The sequence below is a fragment of the Phlebotomus argentipes genome, unplaced genomic scaffold (assembly GCF_947086385.1).
Source record: "Phlebotomus argentipes unplaced genomic scaffold, Phlebotomus argentipes genome assembly scaffold_4, whole genome shotgun sequence".
Classification (NCBI taxonomy): Eukaryota; Metazoa; Arthropoda; class Insecta; order Diptera; family Psychodidae; genus Phlebotomus; species Phlebotomus argentipes.
In genome coordinates, this window is record NW_026776174.1 from 7,412,343 (window position 1) to 7,435,750 (window position 23,408).

The following is a 23,408-nucleotide window of genomic DNA, read 5'->3' on the forward strand; positions in this document are numbered from 1 at the left end:
TTTTGATACCAAGAATCACTTCAAATTGTCTTAAAGTCAAACATAACCTCACAAATCTTGATTTGGACCAGTAAAATGGTTATTTATACAATTTTCTGTGCGATTTTGACTCCGAATCAGCAATTTTTAGTTCATTGATAGATCTTCAGATGATTTTGTGATCTAGAAAGCTTCCAAGCGGAGTATTTTGAAGATATCTTGGTGATATTTTGAGGTTATGTTCGAATAGTTGACCTAAAGAGCGTTTTTAAGTGGATTCTTGTAGAAACATCAATCGGAAACTCAAGAGATTGACTAAAATTTGTGAATTAGTGTGAAAACAGTAACAATTTCATGAGTTGCGGTATTGATGTACAGATTTAAGGCACACTATCTTCCCCTTGATTCAACCCACAACCGAACAGCGTCCGTCACCAGTTGCTCTCAGGGAATTTCAAGACTTTCCAGCCATTTTTTCACCACACAAATATATTTCACTTATAAAACGTGTACCAAACAGTGAAAAAGATCTAATCTCGCAGCGTGGTTCATTAAATTGTAGTGACAGATGTCGATCGTCTGTCGCGTTGGCTGATATGTACGTATCAATCAGTATATGATTGTGTATGTATGTATGCTGATGCTTTTGTACAGGTTCTTGGCTAAACCTAAGCGCTTTCCACGGACTGTTAGGTGGCTTTTCTTGCGCGGTGTGCGTGGCAAAAGGTTGGGAGGAGATGGATCATGTCGCGGGCCTATGAGTTATTTGTATCTCCACCCGTTCCTGATCGCCGTGTCTATGAGATCTCTTATGCGCGTTTAGCAATTACGAGACTCTATCTGACAGTTGAGATTTATTGTTTTATGCTCTCGAGAATGAGTTAATTTGATACATGAAAAGATCTCCAACAGAAAAATTATCTCATCCTCCTCACAATCTCTCCATCTCGCCCTCCGCAGAGAGCGACTGCCAGAGAGGCAAAATGGAATAAATGGAAATTAAAAATTAATTGAGACGTACTGAAGAATCAACACTTCAATTAATTTGACCAAACATTGCTTTATGGTGAACAGATTTCTTCTTTTATTGCCACGCACAGCGTCACTAGAGTCAATCCCCCCGTCGAAAGTGGCCAGTGTAGCATAATCGCGATTCAGCATGTGAGACTCCATCGTCGGATTCACACACACTTTACGATCCGCCAATTTATGCTCGTGTACCTGAAGAGTGACGCCTACTGGAAAGGTGGAGCAACGATCACGCTTTATGCGCCAATTTCTCACTAAACTCCTCAATGGGCACGGAATGCTGTCTCGGCACATGGAGGAGACGCAGCTAATGCGAGAGCGCTTCAGCTATAATCAAATATTTTCTAATCTATCCACACTAATAAGTCATAGATTAAAATGAGCGACGGCTGAATTGATGACGATATAAAAAGTCAACTATTCATGGTTTACGCAGAACATTTTTAACCATATTTGATTCTAGATTTCCCCTTAAATTCTCTGAAACTTTGAATAAATATAATATTTGTCATATCTTTTGATTTTTTTGCTGGAAAACTCTGCAGAAAAATTCATGTAAAGTAATAAAAGTTGATTCTTTAGAATCTGTTTGGATAAAATGTACAGAAATTCTATTAAAAATAGACTTTTGAACGTGATATTTTCAGTTCTTCTACTAACTTTGCCATATTTCAGTTGAAATATTCCAAAAATTACTAATAAAATCAAACTAGAAAATTACAAGACGATTTTTGAGGAATCTTAATGGTCTTAATAAAATATTTGAATATTGATTTTCACTTTAAAATAATCAGAAATTGGATAAAATTGATCACAAGATTATTTTGCTAGTAAAATTGCAAAATAATAAAAATTTTAGTGCTTTTGACAAAATATTAGAAAAAAATTAAATATGTCTGAATATTTTCAGAATATTAATTAAAAACTAAAATTTTAAATGTCAAAAAATAAGGAAATACAATCGAAACTCCGACGTGCATTTAAAATTTAAATTACTGCCCTCTGGCGGCAATATGTGGTGAAAATAATCAAATATTAAATATTTTTGGGCATAAATTGTGAAAAAAGATTACAAAGTTAATAGTGTGAATCGCGAGAGACTTTCTTTACGGTGTTTTGAGGTGGAAAAATGACGATTTTGGACTTTTCCTTGCAAGTAATAAGCTAAATATAATATTTTAACTAGAATAAACTGAATAATTTTCCTACAGGTTTGGACTGTGACTAAATAACAACTTCTGCAGAGCTGCAAATTTTGATTGACAGGCATAAGAGTGTGACGACATGCTTTTTCACAGAGTTTCAGCAATTAAGGATATCTACGCCACATCAGCGAATCAGTAATAGAGAATTTAATGTTCATGTTGCGGCTCATTTTCATATGTAGAATGTCAGATGCTCGGGCAGAGGCTTTTCTGGGTGATTGTCAGGAAGGCACACACACACGACATGGAGCGTTTCTTGTGGGGCTCGTTGAGAAAATTGAGACATTCTGTTGCCAGTGAATAATTACGGTGAACGAGTATTTGAGTGTGTGGTGCAAAGGCGTTGGTTTCTTTATTTATATGTTACTGCGAGTAAATTGTTGTATAAAGAAATTGTGGGGAGGCAGCGGCACACACGGTGAATTTATTGCTGTGAATAGTAAGCATACACACAAACTATTCACCTTCCATGGCGAGTGAATTCCACGATTGGCTGATGGATTATGTGCACCACACGGCGAGAGTTGGAGGCATGCATTTGATTGAGTTCTGGCGCTCATTATTAATTCTGTCTCGTTATCCGTGTGACGGATGTGTGAAAAGGTGGCCATAAGAAATTGACTTCCATGTCATGCAGATGATTTACATTTTACAATGGGATCCAGGAGAGGATCATTCTTGCCGGAGGTGCAAAATACTTTGTGCGATATTTTGATTGAATAATGTGACGCTGTCTCAACTCAATGCTGAACTCGTGCAGTGGAAAAGGCGCGCGAGAGACAATAAAGCAATACATCATACTTCACTTTAATTAACAGCTTTTTAGTAAATTTCGCAAATACTGCGGCGAATCTGCACATGAGAATGTCTCTCTATAGATGAAATCTCGCCAGAGAAATGTTGACGATGAGGAGGAGTTTTTGCGAATAGCTCAAAGAGACAAGTGGAATTTGACCAACACATTTCCATTTAACTTAAAGTTTGCAACAATGCAAAACCCCCTCAAGAGTAATCCTATTAGCATCTTGTAATCTCATCCACATCATACTTATTCCTCGCACGCTCCCAAATTGGATTAGGCTGAGCTCTTCTCCGCATAAGTCACATTTTCACAGAAAGACAGACAACAAGGCATTACCGACACTGCTTAATTGTTTTTCCAGTGTTGACAAAATATGATAATGCATTCGGGATTTGCATTTTCTCCCTGCAGAAAGGAATGTGTTTCTTTTTTTCAATAGGGGAAAGCTCCCTCTTTTGCCACAGTTTCCTGAAAACAAGGCGATTTTGAGAAATCCTAATGGTCTTAATCAAATACTCAATTGTTAATTAATACTTTGTGTGGAAGGGATTTAAAAACTCAAAATTTAAACAGAAAAAACTGATTTCTGCAATTTCACTTGGGTAAAATTGCAAAACATTGAAATTTTGAATATTTTCTGGTAAAATATTTAAATAAATCAAATTATATTTAAATATTTAATGGATATTTCATGAAAATTGAGACATTTTATTATTTTCTCTACATATCGTCGCCAGATGGCGGTAATGTTGGCGTGGGGGACGCCAAAATATCGCATTTTTCCCTTTTTTCTCTTTTTTTCATGCATTTCCACACTTAATGACTTCCTGGTTTGATCCTGGACAGGAGTAAATAAAATTTGAGCGCGAGAGTGAAGTTTTTGAAGTTTGTTAAGCTTGAAAGACATGAAGAAATTCCGATTGTATTTCCCATAAACGAAATTGCTTGAATTATTGAATAATCACAAAGTTATTCGTATCAACAACTGAACAGGATTTTAATTAATTATAAATCAAAATCTTCGTATTTTAATTCAATAATCAAATTAACAGATGGAATGAGTTGTAAATTAAACTTGATTCCAATTTAGGAATCCTTCCCCTACGCGTAATGAAAGTGTCATATGTTAGTTTACACCTTGTGTAAAAATTAAAAGCCTTTCCTGGCAAGGATCTATGTGTGTGTGAGTACAAATGCTTGTTTTCCGACACTTGCTAATCAAAGTGTCACTGCAAGTTGCAATGAAGCAGATTTACTTGAAAATTTCACACCTTTAATTTATGATTTCTGACGTTTTCATACTCAAATAGATACAGAAAACGTTTCTAGTGGGAGAAAATGCAGAAGTGCACAAATGAATAGGAAGTGAGGAAATAAAAATGGAAATTCAAATGAATATTTTTCAATTTGCATGAGCGTGACAGAGAGTGTATTTTGTATGGCGATATTGTTTACACAGTACATTTGCTTGGCTGTATTTTATCATGTGCCACCCGCACAGCAGCATATTTGTACATGATTGGTGCTCTCGCCACTTCTCTGGCTGATGAATATTTTTTGAATTTTCAGCCATCGAGACGCGTCGATCGTTCAATTTCTGCCACCTTCCTCTGGACACGAGATGTGGGGTGAAATCCGCGGCTGCCGAAGTTCGTGTGTGGACACAAAAAAAGGCCAACGTCCGCGTCACAATGCAATTTTTAATTAAATCCCGATGGATTTGGTATTAACAGGAAATTACTATCGACTGCGATTTGTGTGACTTTTTCTGCATTCATAATTTCTTCCATGATAAATCACAACACAGTCCACCCACATGCCATTTATGATTTCACACGAAATGCATATGATGTCAGATCCAAGAGAATACGAAAAGAAGAAAATATGGAAATCGGCAAGGCTTATGTCATCTGCTGCTGTAACTTTACTTCGAGAGAGAGAGAGAGAAGAAGAGGTGGAGAAGATGACTTCCGCGAAAATCAGCAAATACACATAGCAGAAGAATTAATTGATCTTCAGAAGGAAAAGCTTCTGGACATTTTACCCAGTAGAAATGCAATTCTTTCACCGTTTTAGAGCTCAACAGATTCTCTGTAGGGTTTTTTAAGGAAAATTCACCAAACTCCGAAGCCACATTCTGCAGGATCTCTTTGGGATCCTCAAGTCACCATTCGAAGACTTGTCTGTGAATATTCTCAAGGGGCAATTTACAAGGCAATTTTTGAGAATACTTAACGTTCTCTAGTTAAATAATCAATTATTTGAGTAAAAGAATAAAAAAAGATTGTCTTCCCAAGTAAAATTACAAAATAATCAAATTCTGGGTTAAATAATAAAAAGAAATTATTTTTCCCAGGTGAATTTAAAAAATAAATCAAAATTATTAATTTACGAATTTAATAATCAAAAAATAATTATTTTCCCAAGTAAAATTACAAAATAATCAAATTCTGGGTTAAATAATCGAAAAAATGAATATTTTCAATCACAATAATTCAATTATATTCAAATTTGAGTAATAATCACAAAGAATAAAAAAAGGATTTATAATCACAAAGTTAATGGTCTCAACTTGCGACTGATTGTCTCCTTGGAAAATTCTATTTTATTCTAAAATTCATTTTCCTCATTAGAAATCCAGGTAGAAATCCTTATAAAACAGACGTCTTCAATCAAATACACATAAAATATGAGCTATTTTATGAAAAGTCATGGAAACAGAGTAATTAGCTGTCGTGTGATTTCCTAAGTGAATAATTAGCCTGTGAGGAATAAATATTTATTGACCGCACACTTGAGATAACGTCAAATGGCATCAGTTGCGTAATCAAGACGACATTGATTCTCTTCTTTTGATACATTTAGCAAATCTAACTGTTGTAATGTGGTCTATTCTCTGCATCTTAACCCCAAATAATACAAATGACGCAACATTCTTATCTTAAATGCCATGTAATGACTTCATTCTCATGACACTTAAGCCACATTATCGCGCCATTACGGACTTCATAAAAAAAATGCTCTGCGAGCACTAAATGGTGCGAAAACAGTATAACTTCTTTTATAATAAACCTAATCACAATATTTATTTTTGTTCATCTTATCTGCGCGACGCAATGATAGGAGGCTTAATGGAAATCGTGTTGTTTCAAGGGTGAGTATATAATTGAGCGAAAATCGCAGCTTCGTGAGCCTTTTTGGTGTTGCAATGCGAGCAATGTGGAGATTATGTTGTGTGCATATTAAATTAAATTAATAGGTTTCTGCGACTGGCCTGGAAACAATTATAATATCGACCTGTTCCTCAATCTGATGCTCAATCAGCAACATAGAAACATTCTTCGTCTGCGAGTGAATTCAGCAATTCCTCAGGAGTTCCTTCTGCTGATGAACTTCTGGGATAGACTTTAATAAATATGTACATATAGTGGAGTGAAATACAAAATTGCTTGTGACTTCAGAGGTAAATTGTGACTTTATTATTCGCGATATGTCTCCAAATCACGATTTACAAGTGAAACATGGCTCTCATGGAGTTTGGAGCAAGACGCTAAAAATTTCAACATTTATTTATTTTCTTTCATGCCAAATTGTGTCTATTCTGTCGACATAATTCATAATATGAGCCCAGGAGACAAAGCCCAGTTTTCTTAAGGCTGGGGGGAAACAATGTTGGAACTTACCACACTTACGTAATAAGGCATCGTGTGGATATTTGCAAATTAAGACGTCTTGTTCGCATACACACTTCTTTTGCGCTCCGCCAACGAACATGAGTAGCTTTTGGAAGAAAGTTATATTATTCTGACTATATCGTTCTGATTTTTTGCCGCACGACTTTTCCTCTTTTTTCACTCTCTTTCGCCCAGTGCAGAAAAGAGCCCAGAGCAGCTCAATGGTCGATTCAATGTGCTCAACAATAAATAATATTAAAAGCACACAGAGGGGACAAAAATCAATGATAATTGCCATAAATCGCGATTGTAAACAAAACGTGATATCATATTATGAATTTCATACGAATTTTCACGTATTATAGACCTTTATCTCCTTCTCTTGCTCAAGTTCCTTCCACTCTTCGGTTTCACACATATTCACAAAGTGCCTCGCAAGGCAGCCAAGAAGGGCTCTTGTGCGCTTTGCTGAAGCGAAAAACCTGTGAATCGTGAGTCAGATTTGTTCCAAACAATACCTCTTTGGGACACTATTGAAATGTTTAGAGTTTGTCAAGTCAGTGAATATGCGCAAATCTTCGCCATCCGCCGATATCTTCTGTGCATTTATTGAGTTAATTTAGTGCACAGCAGAAAAATTGATAGGAAATGTGCGAAAAAGAAAATATGAGTCGTAAAATGATTTGTGTCGCACGCCCCGAAATGCACAAACTCCATATTTTATGCATATATTGCCATTGTGAGAATATTGGGTGAATGGCTAGTTTGGAAAATACATTACGAAAGTGCTATTTATGCAACAATATTACCTGATAATTTTGGTTTGAATTCCGGAGCTTTTCGAACAATAGTCAACCGCGTTTTTGAGGTTGAATAAAAATATCATTTTCCTGCTTTGTTTCACTGATCATGATTTTTTTCCAATGAATAATAATAATAATAATAATAATTTTGGGGAGATTCAGATTTCAGGCTTGTGAATTGATTCAATTGCAAATCGACGAACGCGTTTTATCTGGCTTTTCACGCATTTCACACATTTCTAGTCAGTAAACCACAGAAAGTGATTAAGATAAGAAATCCCAAGGGGGAGATAATATGCCATTAATCTGATCACCACAGTTTCTGTGCAGAATCTTCAACACTTCAGACATTTCTAAACGTCTCAAGAGGCATTTTTCATCGCTTCTTTGACTATTTCTAATTTATCACAATCTAATCTAGGTTTTTTATATCTTTATCTTTATCTGACGAAATTGTGAGGTTATGAATTCGGAAAAAATAAGTTTTGGCATAATTTTAGTTCTCCAATTAAAATCTGGGAATTTGTAAATATTTGAGGTTCAATTTGGCACTTTACAGCGCGGAAATAACGTAGCAAAGAGACATTTTTCTAGACTGAAATGACATTTTTGAGGTTATGATTGCCTTTTTTAAGCTGTTTTCTACAGTATTTTGACCAATGTGAAGTTTTTTCTCAAGAAAAAGAGAAATATTTTCAGATTAAACACAAATTTGATGATTTTCGATGTTTTTGATCGACAAAATTTGTCTTAAATCAATAACATAACCTAGAAAAGCAATAAAATTGATTTTTCTAAGCAAAATAACTGGGAAAATGCATTAATTGGTTGCAAAAAATTCTTTTGGAGTTAAAATTTTGGAAATATTTTATCATTTCTTAATCCCAACACTTACTTAAAAGGTGGAAACCACTTCCGATCATATTATCTGCCCCTTGAGAGTTCCTAATTCACTAAAATCTAACGACGTTACTTTCAGTACATAAAAACTGAGCAAGAGGTTGCTAATATTGGGAGATGCCGAATACGGAAATTATTGTGCATGATCTTTAAAGAATTTCTCAGCTAAAAAGCTTTCAAACACCAATGAATGGACAACATTGCTTAAATACTTAATCTTTTATCGGATATTTCAGGTTTTACGCAAGGTTTTACGTTAAAATCGTGTATGGAAAACTGGAAAAACTTCCTAAGTTTTTCAAGAACCTTGATAAATTAAATACGCCATCTGTAGTCGAGAGTAGGGAAACCCCGTAAATTATCCTTTAACCCTTCAATATTTTAATAAGTTCTCCTTGAACTTAACCTTACATTTCTTTTTTCACCCACAAAATAAATTTTTCTGAATAAAATCTTCTAATTAATCTTAATTTTCTCTCTAAAATCCTTTTCCACGTTCTTTTATAACTCATTGAATGATCTCCAAACTAGTCCTAATATATTTTCTCCTTCATTTTCCACTGTTTCTCTAAAACACGCACGGAATTTGAGATCAAAATCTTAGCTGAGGCACTCAAAATCCACATTGGCAACCCCTCGAGGGCCACTCAGTCTGTCCTGAATGCAAAGTGTTGGTGTGTCGCCCGCGTCAGACCACTATTCCTCATATTCACGCTATTGTATTTGAGCTGAATTGTGTGATTCATTGCGAATAGCTATGGAAAATTATATGGATTTTGACCGCTCATTCTCTGTGGCTGAAGAGTTGCTCATTCCACCTCTGCTTCGCCTCCAATGACCATTTCCAGAGATCGCCAGTCGCGTAGCCATTAACACTCAATAATGGAATTAAATTGACTGATTGTTGCTTCGAGATTATTTATGAATCTCGAAAATTTAGTCCCATAAACATGATCTTAATGATGCTTTATGGTCTTTTAATTTGACGATTCTGTTCATTTCTCCCTGGCATTCACACTGGATCAGAATACAAATATGTATATATGTGTGTATAAATCTTACTCCTCAGAAGACGGTGAATCTGAAAAATTTTTTGATTTCAATGCGCTATATGACTAATATATTGCGCACATAAAGGAGGCCTCCCAAATGTGTTGGCGGCAACTTATGGATTTCATGCTGTTTCCTTCTTGTCTGGGCATCAATTCACCTCTTGTGGTTTTTTTGTCCACCGCATCTCGTTATTAATAATTTTATTTTTGTTGCTTAATTTAGAATTATACACACGGAGTATTCAATCTGTAAATGGACGTGAGGTTAGAGAGTTGAATGTGTGGGGTTGATTTTCGTCCCCCCTCCCCCCGGGAAAGCATTGTAGGATTTTTGAGAAGGAGAACAGAATTTGTAATACCGTTTGCACGGGAATTTCCTGGCGCATTCTTTTAAGGCATTATGCAAATGCCAGAGAAAGAGAGAGAAAAAGTCGCGAGAGCGTTTTGCTTATGACAAATGAAATATTCCAGCATGTGCAATTATTTGAGAATTTATTAATTTTCAACTATTGCGAGGTGGTGGATGAGCAAAAAGCATACATTTTCGCCAGTTAGCCCTATTCAGCAACACCTTGGACAATATTTCATGTTTTCTCTGCGGACAAAACGAGCGAGAATTCGTTTTGAATGGATGAATTTATGAGCCGCCCGATACAATGGTTCCTAATCACATGAAGCATAGTGTTGGACAAGGGGAGATAATACAGTCAGAAGTGGTGTACAGTTAAGTTGGAAGTATTTGGAAGTGGAAGTGCTTGAATATCATCAATATGATGCATTCAAAAATGACTTTCAATAGAAATTAACGCAATAATTGGCGAAAAAAAATTGTTATTTGTTTTTTTTCTAGGTTATGTTATGAATTTAAGACAAACTTTACCACTAAATAACCTCCAAAATCACTCATTCTTACGCCTAAGCTGGTTAATTAAGAATTCACTAGCACACAATAATAAAGAAATTTGATGAAGACTACAAGATTTCAATGCTAAACTGTGTTAATTACGCTAAGATTGACACATAACCTCTAAAATACTGTTTCAGGATACGAAATTGACTATTTCAAGAGCTGTTTGATTGATATTCTACTCTAAAATAGCAAATTTCCGCTCATTATTGATTTACAACACATTAATATTTGCCAGATTTGTCTCTTAAAGATTCCAAATAAGTTTCTTTCAAGGATTCTTTCACATATCTGAAGGTAATTTCTAGGTTATGTTCTTTGATTTCTATGAAATCACAATAAAAACTTTCACTGGAAACTTCAAATATGTCTAAATTACTGTTTCTCTGGAAAGTTTTCAGGGTAATAAAAGTAAAAATTATGTATTTTTTGAGACAAAGAGTGCTAAATTTGAGGTTATTATGCTTTAGATGATTGGAAAAATCTTTTAAGGGCCTAAAAAGGGGAAGAAAGTAAAGAAAACGCATTTTTATGCACTGCTGAGGTTCTGGAAGTGTCTGTGATTCTTCAGAGAAATTGTGAAAGTGGTGTACAGCTTTTAGCCATATTATCCACCCCTTGGTGTTGGAAGGTGTGCGTTTTTTTCTGGATTCAGCCTCTCGAGCACTCATAAAGTCAGATTAGCTCGGTGTGTTATTGAATTAAAATCAAAATAATATAGTGAGGAGGCATTTTCAGCTCTAGCCGAAGCGCGCTCATTGTTGGCTTTTGGAATTGTTGGCGCGCGTGTGACAGGCATTCATGATGGCAAAATAGTGGGAGGCAAAGAGGTGGAGATGATGGGCGGCTATTAACTCCAAACCTACCTGAATAAACTACTTGTGTTTACAATGAAACTCTAAATTAGAGATGAGTGCTTTCAATTAGCGATTGTCGCGAAAATCATCATCTCGCACTTGAGTTGTCTCTGAGGCCGATCTTTTGAGACTCCAACGCGCGATATTTGTATGAAAGTTTTAGCAGGTAATAAAAGATGTGCATTTCTGCCATATCTCAAACCTTCAGGATGTATTGGAGAATTTTTCATAAAAATGCAGTTATAATTAGCAAAGCATAAAATTTTGCGTATATATAGAAAATTTTTAGGAATAATCGTAAAAATTTTTATCGTCGAAAACAACGTACAAATTGCTCAAGGCGGTCCTCAAAACTGCTCTTTTTTTCTCCCTCTCTCTCTCAAGATGAAATAGTTGATTTCCTTTTTTTCCTGCTCCTTCCATCATCCGCGCATATTCCATCATTATCGCAATATTTCTCATCTTCACATGGAGCATATTAGCCTGAGTGTGTAATGTATTTATTGATGATGATATGGGATGTGGCAGTTAAAGCCACGTTTTATGGCTTTCTTGTTAGCTTTTGCAATCGTAAAAATTAAAAACGGAATATATTCGTAGTATTTATAAAGCAATTTTCTCGTGTATAATATCTTCATTATCCGCTCAGCTCTTTCGATGAGAAGAAGAAAAAAAAAAGACGGAACAGAGGTGGCTTTATTATCACTTATTCCTGTGCTATTTTCACACAAACACAATCAATTTCCAGATTAACCTGTCTCACATTATATCGTAATTATTAGTTGTATGATTCCATTCCTAATTGTCAATGTTCCTATTCGCAATACAATAATCCATTCTGGCCAATCTTATTGGCAAAATTCCTTAGCGCGCCTCGAAGAAGTGCAGCGGAAAAAGACACTGGCAAAGAAGGGCGCATTTCTCTCTTGAGAAGTAATAAAATGAATTTGCAATTTATAAAAAATTATCCACTTTAGCGTCTTCATTTTAATGGCTCGATGAAAGAGAAATGCTGAAGTGATCACATAACTGTTTCTTCGCGTGTTCCGTGCAGAAGTTTACGTTCTAAAATGAGCATAATTGCGTGAAATATCCTCTGACGAGGCCTCCAAAGTGATAAAAACTAATAGCAAATGGCTTCCATATGTCTTGCAATGAGAGTCAATCCTTTTCTCAACACTCGTCAATTACTCATAGTGGAAAATGTTGCCACATTGTGAGTACATTCATAAAGTTGCACTAATTATCTGAATTTCAAACCTATTGAACATTAATCTGGATTGGAGCTGCAGTGATGTGGTTGTAGAAATTAAATGATTTGGCACAAATCGCACTTCATTAGCCATAGTGAGATTTCCAAGCGATTTGCTTAATTGTATTCAAACGGTTTCAAGCACGGGGTTGCGCAAGTACATATTCAGAGGGGTGGAGTGACTATTGCAAGGGGGATAATATGGATAAAATGTGTACATCCACTTTCGCAGAACCCTTTTCATCAGTAAAACGATTAACTAGATTAGAATTAGCGATATTCTGTCAAATATGCGGATAATTTTGATTTACCGACTGAAAATCGACTGAAAACTAACCGAAATCTAACTCACAACTCTCTAATTGAGCTTTTCAGGCAGTGTTTTATGGTTTTTCTTCCTTCAAATTGAAGTATTGGATTTGATTTTTGATCTAAAACAAAAATACATTTCTATGGAAATAATCAAGGGGGAGAATATACGCCTTAAATCGTTGAAACACTTCATGACACTTCTAGAATGTGAAGTTCTTAGACTGTTTTCACACAAATTCGCAAATTTCAATAAATCTCTCAAGTTTCCATTCGATATTTCTGCAAGAATCTATTAAAAAACACCTTTTTGAACATCATTTCCGAACATAACCTAAAAATATCACTAAGAGATTTTCAAAGCTTTCTGAATTACAAAATTATCTGGTTATGATTTTCCAATGACCGGAAAACGGCTGATTTAGAGACCAAAATCGACGAAAAAGGTTTCCAAATGATAATTTTTCATGTTCAAATCAATACTTTTGAGGTTATGTTTGACTTTAAGATAATTTGAAGTGATTCTTGGTATCAAAAATTCAGAATTAGAATATTTATTGCATGAAAATGATTAATTCTGCAAATGACAGTCGATCTATTCGAATTTAGTATTAGGATTGATGTGATAGAATCCGAATTATTCACTAAATCTGTCCTTAATTCGTTACATAACCTAGAAAACAAGATTTTTATGATTGAATCTATCTAAAAATCAAAAGAATCTGAAGAATCGTGATAATTTGTCTGTAAAAGAAGCACTCAGGAAAGGAATATTGCAAGTTTCTGAACACTTCCACTTCTTCAGTACTTCCGCTGAGTTGTACACCACTTCTAATTGTTCTCTCCCCCTTGGAATATTCGATTATTGCGTCATTCGATAATGCTGAAAAAAAATGTGTGATTTGTGTAATAAAGGTTATTAGCATAAGTAGGAAAATTTTATGAAAACATCGTGATATATTGCTTCATTTTCTCTATGCACGTATGCTTGCATGCAAGGATTTCAGATGGAAGCATGTGTGAGGTCAAAATACAGGAAAGTGATACGGTCCATTGGAAAATTCTCTCATAAATTTCCAATAGAATAGATGGCAATTTCCATAACCCGCCCATTTTCAGCCATTTTCCATGGGCTTCCAGAGAAATTGAATACTTGAAAAATTGAAATTGGATTTGATTAGGATTTATGACTTTTCCTGAAACACTATCCGCAGATCATTGATGGCAATTTTGCTGCAACATCAAACTTAACACATTTCGAGGCAATAAAATGTAACCAAATTGCCTAATAAGGGTCGCCTCGGATTCCCGTGTGTGCATTTTGCAGCGTGAAGAGCTAAATGACAGAGGAAGATCTCCTAATTATTGTGAAATCAGGATACACTCTGGGCCGTATTAAAGCATTTCAATTCACTCCGATAGAATGGGGAAAAAAAGTCGTTTCGAATTTCAAAAGGCACATTTAACATCCGAATTCCCAACAACCCAAATATTTTTTCGACAGACATCATGAATAGCTCCTCTGCCATAACTACACAACATTATGAACTTAAATCCATTTCGAATTCATTGTTCATTGCTCTTTTATTAAGTATCCTTTTATGCTACTCGCTTATGAAGTCAAAATGGCAGGGGTTGCAACACAGAAAATATATAAAAATAATTCTCATCCTTTGTCGCCCCTTTTCGAGGGTTACAAACTTGCCGATGAATTTTCTACGTGTGATTTATTGTTATTTAACTTTCAATTATACTTATAAATTGTACAAATTCTGCTTTTAACAAGGACTGCATCACTTATTGTGCTTCACTGAAGTCATTTATAAATTGCGAGTATTTGTACATGAATTTCCTTATGTACAACCTGGGTGTTTTTTTCTCTTGATTCCGTGGATTTTATAGGCAATTTTCTAAACTATGATGTCAAATGGATAATTTATTAAGGAAAAATTCAATGATTTCTAGGTTAAAATAAATAGTTTTCATAGATTTTTGAGTTTTCCAGTATTTTATTCTTTTGAAAAATCTTCTCTGATAAATTGCCCTGAATTAAATTAACGCAATCTCTTGATACACAAAGAACAAGTTGGAGATAAGTTGACTAAAGCTTGAAACTTTCGAGCAAGCTTGACAAATTTCTTGATTTCATTTGCATATATCGCAAAGAAAGCCTCACTTTTTTCCACTTCAAAGCTGTTACATATTTATATATAGAAATGAAGATTTATTGGAAAAATTTAATTCATTCAAGAATTTTATTGAAATCTAAGGTAAGTATGTAAGAATGCCATTCAAAATCTGCCGTAATGGGAATTCAGTGAATTCATCAATTTGTAAAAGGGAATCAAAATAATACAAGCTGAAGATACAATAAATATTTCAGATGATAAAAAAATGCGAGATGAATTGGAGAAAAGTGTGTGAGATGTGGAGAATTAAGTTTATTCGAAGAAGCGCGCTCTTTTCAGGATAATTGTCAAAGGAATCTCTCGTTTATTTTTCTCTCATCGTGATTTATTAAGCACAAATGAATTAAGCCTGATTGATTTATTGTTACCCTCTGAAAGGCCGTTTTTTCTGCCGCACTCTTTAGCACTTGGTTTTTTTCCACAAACACTTACAACGGCCATTGACGATCGAGAGACGCTTCAGCTGGAATACATATGAGAATAATTGGGAGACTTATTCATTTGAGATTAGAGTAAATATCAGAGAGAATGCACATGTAAATCACACAAATAAGACTCTCCAAGTGCTGTGATTATTGAAATTTAACGACCGCCACAGCATATATATGTATGTTTGCCGCGGGATTCGTGATGCGGACAAATAATGCGCTGACCGCTGAGCACTGAGAAGCGAGAAAATTAAAACATGTATTGACAAGTGAAGGTCTGATATCATGTGAGCTTTATCAGCAGCGAGGTTAATTATATTTAATTTTGTAAACGACTATTTAATCCCAATTAACATTTCAGAGCGATGTAATTAACCCATTGGAGTGGATAAGAGCATTTCAATTTTGCCTCTTATCGCCCAAGTCAAGCTCTCTATTCCAAATACAAGAAAATATTGCCGCAGCACGAGCGATAATAAATTGAAAATTGAGCAGCAAAATGCTTCCACAAGTCGCTGGATTTGTAGTTTCGTCAGAATCTTATCACACCCAGTATTAGGATTGACCTATTCGTGTCACTTATAATTGCTCTGTTTTGACAAGAAAATTTACTCTCTCAGATAAACCATACCTAAATGGAACTAACCCAGTGACACATGTCTCTTGACGTAACACTTTCCTCCATGCATTTGCCACACAATCACCCAAATTGTCATGGGATAAATCCACTAATTTATTCTTCATTATATCTTCTCTTCATCTCTTGTGCTGCGCCGACAAATTTCATATTACTTCATTTTTGGAACAATTAGTGAAAATGGTGTTAAGTGAGAAATTTGGAACGATTACTTAACGAATCGTAAACTGATTTGAAATAAAGCTGCGCTGCAATTGATTTAAACAAGGGGAAAATGATGTGTCTGAAATCTGTACACCATTTCCTGACATGAATAGCATGAATCCTTCCCAGGACTTCAGACTTTATGGATTGTTTATAACAAGACTAAATCAACAAATGACTGGAATATAACTAAAATCTGACTTAAAACTAACCTGAAACTAACTGAAATCTAACTGAAAACTTTAAAACCAACGTTTTATTACGATATTTTATGATTTTCTTACCATTAAATTGTACTTTAGCGTATTTTTCCGGATCATAATTCCTTAATTAAGACTAAAATTTCTTTTCTTCTTTAATTCATTATTCAAAATCGCTACAGTTTGTTTTAAGAAATTGAGATTAAATTTCATTACAGCATTGTTTCCTAAAAAAGCAATTTTCATAGAGTAAAAATGCGCAATTCTTCCATTAAAGTGAAAATACTTTCAATTTATGCGCAAAATTTTTTACTTTAAGATGTTATTTAGTTTCAAATCAGTCACATAACCTAGAAAAATATTGCATAAATTGATCTGTACACCATTTCTGACCATATTATCTCTCCCTTGCATGGAAATATGATCATATATGATCAAATTTTTCGCGACACAATCAGGAACAATTCTCACATTATTTGTTAAATTCTTGGGTTAAATTGATAAGAAATGAGAAATGTTTACTGGCAAAATTATGAAGTGTATATAATTAATTAATTATCCATGACATTGTGTTTCAGAGGTTATCAATTTCATTATTCAGATTAACGTTAAAACATCCAATAGCCACAATGTCGAGGCGAGGAATTTTATAGAGTGAATGGAAAAGCAAATTGCGACGAATAATTTCCATCAATAATTTATTACATTTTAAATCATTGGACCTTATCATGTTCCATGGAAATCAACAGTGGTTTTAGTCTGGAAGCTAATGACGATGAGTTTAAATTATATGAATTTCCCAAGGCTTAATTTAGTGTCACTTAAAAATTAGGCACTTTTCCATAATATTGAATTGTATAGGCATCTGTTTATACTCGAATGAATAGTATAATCGGTGCTAATTACAGAAAATTTTGCGTTAATTAACTTTTACTTTGAAATGGCTTCAAATGGTAAAAGCCATTTATCAAAATTGTGGGAAACTTTTGTTGTTCTGCTTTCTGGTAAAAGGAGACTCGAAAATGGGCAATTTCCTTGTAGCATTTTAACGTCCCAGGCAAGAAGGAAGAAACACTCCGAAATCGTTTCCAAAGTGTCCTTAATTTTGATTAATTGTTCTCACTCTGAAAGATGCTCATTTTTGGTGAAAAGAATGACCGAAGGAGAGAGGAATAAATATACACACATTTGACGATATTTGCAGGAATCATTATCGTCACTTTTTCGCCCACAATCTTCTCCTTTCCCTCCTGCATTTCTTCACCATGGCTTCTTTGACGGAAAGTTGGAAATGTTAAAGGCGGGCTGATTAAACACTACACTTGAGGAGCATCTGTTTTGACCACAAATAAATCATCGCCAAAATTCTGCCTCTTCTTCTATTACTCTAATTTTACATGAGCCTGTGTCGGCTTCCTTAAGGATTTTCCAATGTCTTGACACCAATTTCCCCTTGTCACTGGTGGCAAGAGGAGGTTTTTTTCTTCCCGAAGGATCCTCACATTCAGTGGTAATGAAGTCGAACGAAATGGGCTCGGCCCATGCCAGACGATTGTTGGAACCACCCTTGGCGCCAAAGACTTTTTTTCCGCATCTTCTTCTGCACTTCAAGATGCGAAATTCACTTCATTAACTCCACAACCTCCTCAAGTGATTAAAGAATGATAATTATTGTTAATTGTAAATTGCACAAACTCCTTCCAATTTGCTGTTTATTCAAGCAATCGAATAAGATTTCGCGCGCAAATGATTTCTTGGCTGCCTTCCTTGAGGAGGACAAGCTGAGGAAGACAATGAAGCGAGGCCAATTGCCATGAATAGGCCACGCACTGGGTGTCGGGAGACAAGAAGACGTCTTTCGGAGTCTGAGAGCTGATGGCTGAAGAATTTGCGGTATGGCACACTTTTGCGCAACAGCCAACAAAACAAGGAGCATAATGTGGGGCTTTTTTTCCGCATAACAACCTTCTTATTCAGCACAAAATGCACATTTAATTTTATGAGCGCCTCAATATGCACAGCTTCAAGAGTGGATATTGTGTGCTTGAAAATAGTCTCCCACTGTGGCAATATCTGGGCTCAAAGAAGACTTTTATGTATTGCCTATTCTTTTGAGTAATTTCTCTGAAGAGCACTGCAAGGTGTTTGCCATCGCTCGTTTCCTTGCTGGCGAAATTCCAGTAAACAACAAGAGGTGTTGGTGAAAATCAGCTTCAGTCATCTTATTAGACGCGCTTTTATTACTTTCGCTTTGGTCGAGAAAGGAGCATAAATTGAAGGATTAATTCAAAGGATTTGAAATATTTGACTGAAAAGAAATGTTTTAATAACAAATACAATAATAAGCTTGGAAACAAGATTGAAACTGTGTTATATTAGTTAAAATTTCTCAAAATTTTTATAATCCAATTGTTTGATTAAAGCACAATTTAGTGTTTAAGGTATGTATAATTACCTTAAAACAGCAAACATTCTAGCAGTTCGAGTCATTTTATTGATTAATTCAAGTAAAATTCCGATTTAATGCATAGATTATTGGTGTCAGAATTGGGATTAGAATTCAATATGATGAAAATTCACGAATGAAAAATTTCCTCACTTATTCTGTTATTTTAAATCGCATTTTAGAGGTGGTTTTAATGAATGTGTCAAAAAGCTGCAGAATATCCATGAATATCTTGCAAAGATGGATCAATCTGCAATTGTGGCTTTAATTTTCAAGCATAAACATGAAAGATATTTGCATTAATTTCTTTTTATCGCGAATTTACTACTTTTATTCTTGAATTTCAGTGATTTTGACAAGAGCTGTTTCTCCTTATTCATTTCGATTGTTAAACATTCTTCAGTTTGAATGGAAATCTTTCCCTTCAATAATTGCTCTCGTTGCGTATCAGATAATTATCACAAACGGTGAGCATCTTTGATCCTATCAATAAATATTTGTACAGAATATCAAGGCGAAGTTTCGTCACTTGCAGTGGAAACGTGCGGCTGTGTTTCGGAAATGAGAATAAAAGCGCCAATGGAGTTTTCTTGAGATGGCAAGTGTTGGGTGTTAGAAGACTCGGCGTGGTTTCTTTGGCCGACGCATTATGTGTTGTTGTGTAAAGGAATTAACGTTTAGACAATCAATTAGCGCCATAAAACAATTACGCAGTTCTGAGAGTCCGACAAACGGGCCACACAAGACGACTGCACTCAAGAGATTTCATCTCCCATCTACAAAATATAAATGGCTGGATTTTTTTTTTAATAAAAATTAGCTTTTTGGTGTTTTTGTCATGGTGAAGAGGCTGTTAAAGGGAAATCTCACGGACATTTCTCACCAAATGACTGTGGCTCAGCCTCTCTGTGGTTGTTGTGAAATTCCTCTTGGTAATGTGCAATTTTCTTGTAAGAAAGTGGCTGTTTTTTCTCTCCCCCTTTGTCTCAAGTCCAGACGAAATGCAATCACAAGTTGAGTGACAATCGGATATGTTGTATAAACGCATGTTGTCACACAATTAGCGGTCTTTAATTATAGCTGAGACGTCAATTATCGAAGATCTGTTAATCACCTTCGCACCATTCACTTCACTGTGATTCAATCCCATTTGAACGGTGAACATTTTGCGTGAGAAAATTGTGCAAAAGCCACATAATTTGTGTCGCGATAATTACGAATTGCAGGAGTGTTCAATTAAAATTATTGACACCCTATAAAGCCTTTTATTCCATTTAACGTATCGCGTTAGCAAGATATTGGACTTTTATTACTCCACCATGTCTTTGCCATGAGTCTCATCATTATTTTCTAATAAATTATATGCCATCCTGTGCAGCGGACAGTATGATAAGTACGAGCAGAAAAACATGGACTTTCACGAGTGCATTTCACAGACGTTTTTTCCCTTTTTTCCAATTTCCTAGGTGAGCCATTCTCAGCTCCTCCGGAGACTGGTTTGAGGGCACATGAAAAGAAGCACATTTTTCTCCAAGTGGCAACTTTTTTTGGCACAGGCAGATGGTGGCAGTAAATAAAAATGCACACATCATTTGTACATTGTTGATGGTTTTCATGGCACGTTGTCCCTCATGTAGCAAAGTGTCATATAAATAAGTTGGAATATATTTGGCACCATGGTGAATGGGACGAGAATGAGTCCTCTCAGGAGAGTGACTTTTGTGTGTCGCTCCAGAAGACCGCAAATTTCTTCAAAACTGAATTGTGACCCGGGAGAAAAGGGCACATTGTTCCCTTAATTCACTTAAGAGCGTCTAAAGAGTCTCTCGCCGTGCTGTATTGCGCCTAATAGAGCCAGAGGCTTCAAGTGGCTCCTGGGGTGATATATCTGCCTCGAATTGCACCTTTATTGCTATTAAATGGTCCTCTCTTGCAGGCTCTGCTGTATGTGCGGATAATTGTGGATGACGAGGGACCATCATTTGCTTCGCAGGGCCACAATTTTCCATCATCACAGAAAAGTATCATGCGGAAAGAGATAAATGCCTATATAACGAAGAGATGACGACAAAGAGGGGGAAAAGTGGCTTTTTGCCGTTTGATTTTTATTCAAAATCCCAAATCTAAACATTCGGCAGCTCTCGTCCTCGCAGCTTAATACCTTTTTAATGTTTATTCATCCCTCTCTCCTCGGGAAAAATATATCATATTGACTCACACTCTACGGAGGGTTGCGAGGCCATGAGATATAGTGGTTCGTAATGAAATGAATATATGCATCATTTCTAGATAAAATCTTGATCCACGACATTGCTCTATCAGATCATTTTAATCGTAATCTTCTGCTAACGAGGTGTTTGTTATATGAAATGACGATTTACAAAAGGGATTCCATACTTTTGAGTAGGGTGAATTTTTCAGACATGCAGAAATCACCATTATTCGCCCAGAAAAAGATTCTACCTTGATAAATTTCCCTCTTCAGCCCAACAAGGAGGAGACAATATGCCATTAATCTGTACACCACAGTTTCTGTGCAGAATCTTCAACTCTTCAGACACTTCTGAGTGACTTTGAAGGCGTTTTCCGAACTGATTTCTGTCTTAATTTTCTTGTTTTATCTTGGGAAATTGCTTAGAAAAATTCTGGCCAAATTGTGAGGTTAGAAATTTGGCTAAAAAAAATTCTTTTTAGGCTAATTTCAATACTTTCAAACCAATCACAATGTTTCTACTGGCTAATGAGATTGAATTTACAACTTTTAAGAGCAAATTGCAGAAATAACTAAGGACAAAGACAATTTTCTAGACTGAAATGAGGTATTTTGAGGTTATGATTGACTTTCAAACTATTTTTTACCCAATTTCAAGTTGTTATTCAACAGAAATGCACAAATCTGCTTAGAAAAACACAAATATTCCCGGATTAAATACAAATTTGATGATTTTAGGGGTCATTTAATCGCTAGAATCTGTCTTAAATCAATAACATAACCTAGAAAAGTAATGAAATTGATTTTTGTAGGCAAAACAATGTAGAAAATGCCTCAATTTCTTAAAACAGAAGCTTTTGTGAAGCAAATATTTTACTACATTAATTCCTAACACTTTTGTTATAGCTGTACACCACTTCCGCCCATTATGTCTGCCCCTTGGAGTCAGGAGAAATTTGCCTTGTGCTACAATCCAATTTGTAAGGTATTGAGAAAATGCAGACGACGAGCGGTCGAGCGAGATTTTCTCATCATCAATTACTCGTTCATGTACAATTGCAACTGGTTCATGCTATTCCGATTCAATTAAACATAATAATTTCACATGAGCCAATTGGAGTTGGGAGTCGCTATATAGAGTCATGGGCGAGGGGGGAGAGATAAGAAAATTAGGTCCCAATAGCAATTGCTGGACAATTCAACGAGCCATGTGTAGCTTTGGGTTTTGTGTGAGAAAATTTCTTGTAAATTTGCCATAGATCTTCGCCGGGCGATAAGGCCGAGCCAGCAATCTCCTCTTTTGGTACCCTGATGGGAGAGTCGTTTTCTGCCATTATATGCACATGTAAGCGTGTATTTGGATGGCTGAGACGATTTGCTGGCTATTGTCTGAGATGATGGCAATGATTGTTGCCAATAAACCGAATAAGGCAATTTTATTGTCAAAAATTTGATCGATCACACTGGCAGATAGGAGAATTAGACTTAACGTAAATTGACAGATTGCAGATTCTGGAGAAGAGAAGGAGCTTATAGGGGTTGCTGTGACGCACCCTGCGCAGTCACTCGACGCACACGGAGCGCGCGAGATGACTCTGCAAGCAGCCAAAGAGCGATTGCCATGGGAGGAAAAGGGATTAATTCTCCTCATTAACCGATCCCAATTATTGAGCATGCGAGCATGAGTCGTGCAGGAGTCTCGCAGAACGACACAAATCCCCTTATCATTTCGCTGTTGTGAGCAAAACTTCACTCGACCACTCGCATCATCCATTCCGGGGGGACTGAAAATCATAAATGGCACAAATTTCTCAATTTCCGCTGGGGTGAAAAGTTATCCCAGAGTTGTGGCGATGGAAGGCTTTGGAAGATGTTCCTTTTTGAGTGAAATCAACCCCGGCTGTAATATACAGGCATAATATTTCTACAACAATGGATGAGATGTGGCAAATGTGTTAAATTTGAAGATATAATCAACCCTTAAATTAAAATTCATTACCCCCTTTGTCCGTGTAATCGGGCCAATAGATCTTATTTGGCGTTGGATAGGCGTCCGTTGCTGTGTGACACCCTCCCATTCAATTTTCGAGGGTGGATTCCCAGGGCTGCTGATAGTTGATAATGAGGGGTTGTTTGATCTCACAAGTCCCCCGAGAGACCGACCTATTAATGTCGGAGGCCGAAAGTGAGGCATTTAGGAAGAAAATACGCTTATTTTGTTAACACATAAAAGCGAGAGATAATTTGGGATAAATGTTGTTCTTCACAACTCGCCTCTTGACACTTTTTTTTCTTTCTTTCCTATCCCGAAATGCACATATTT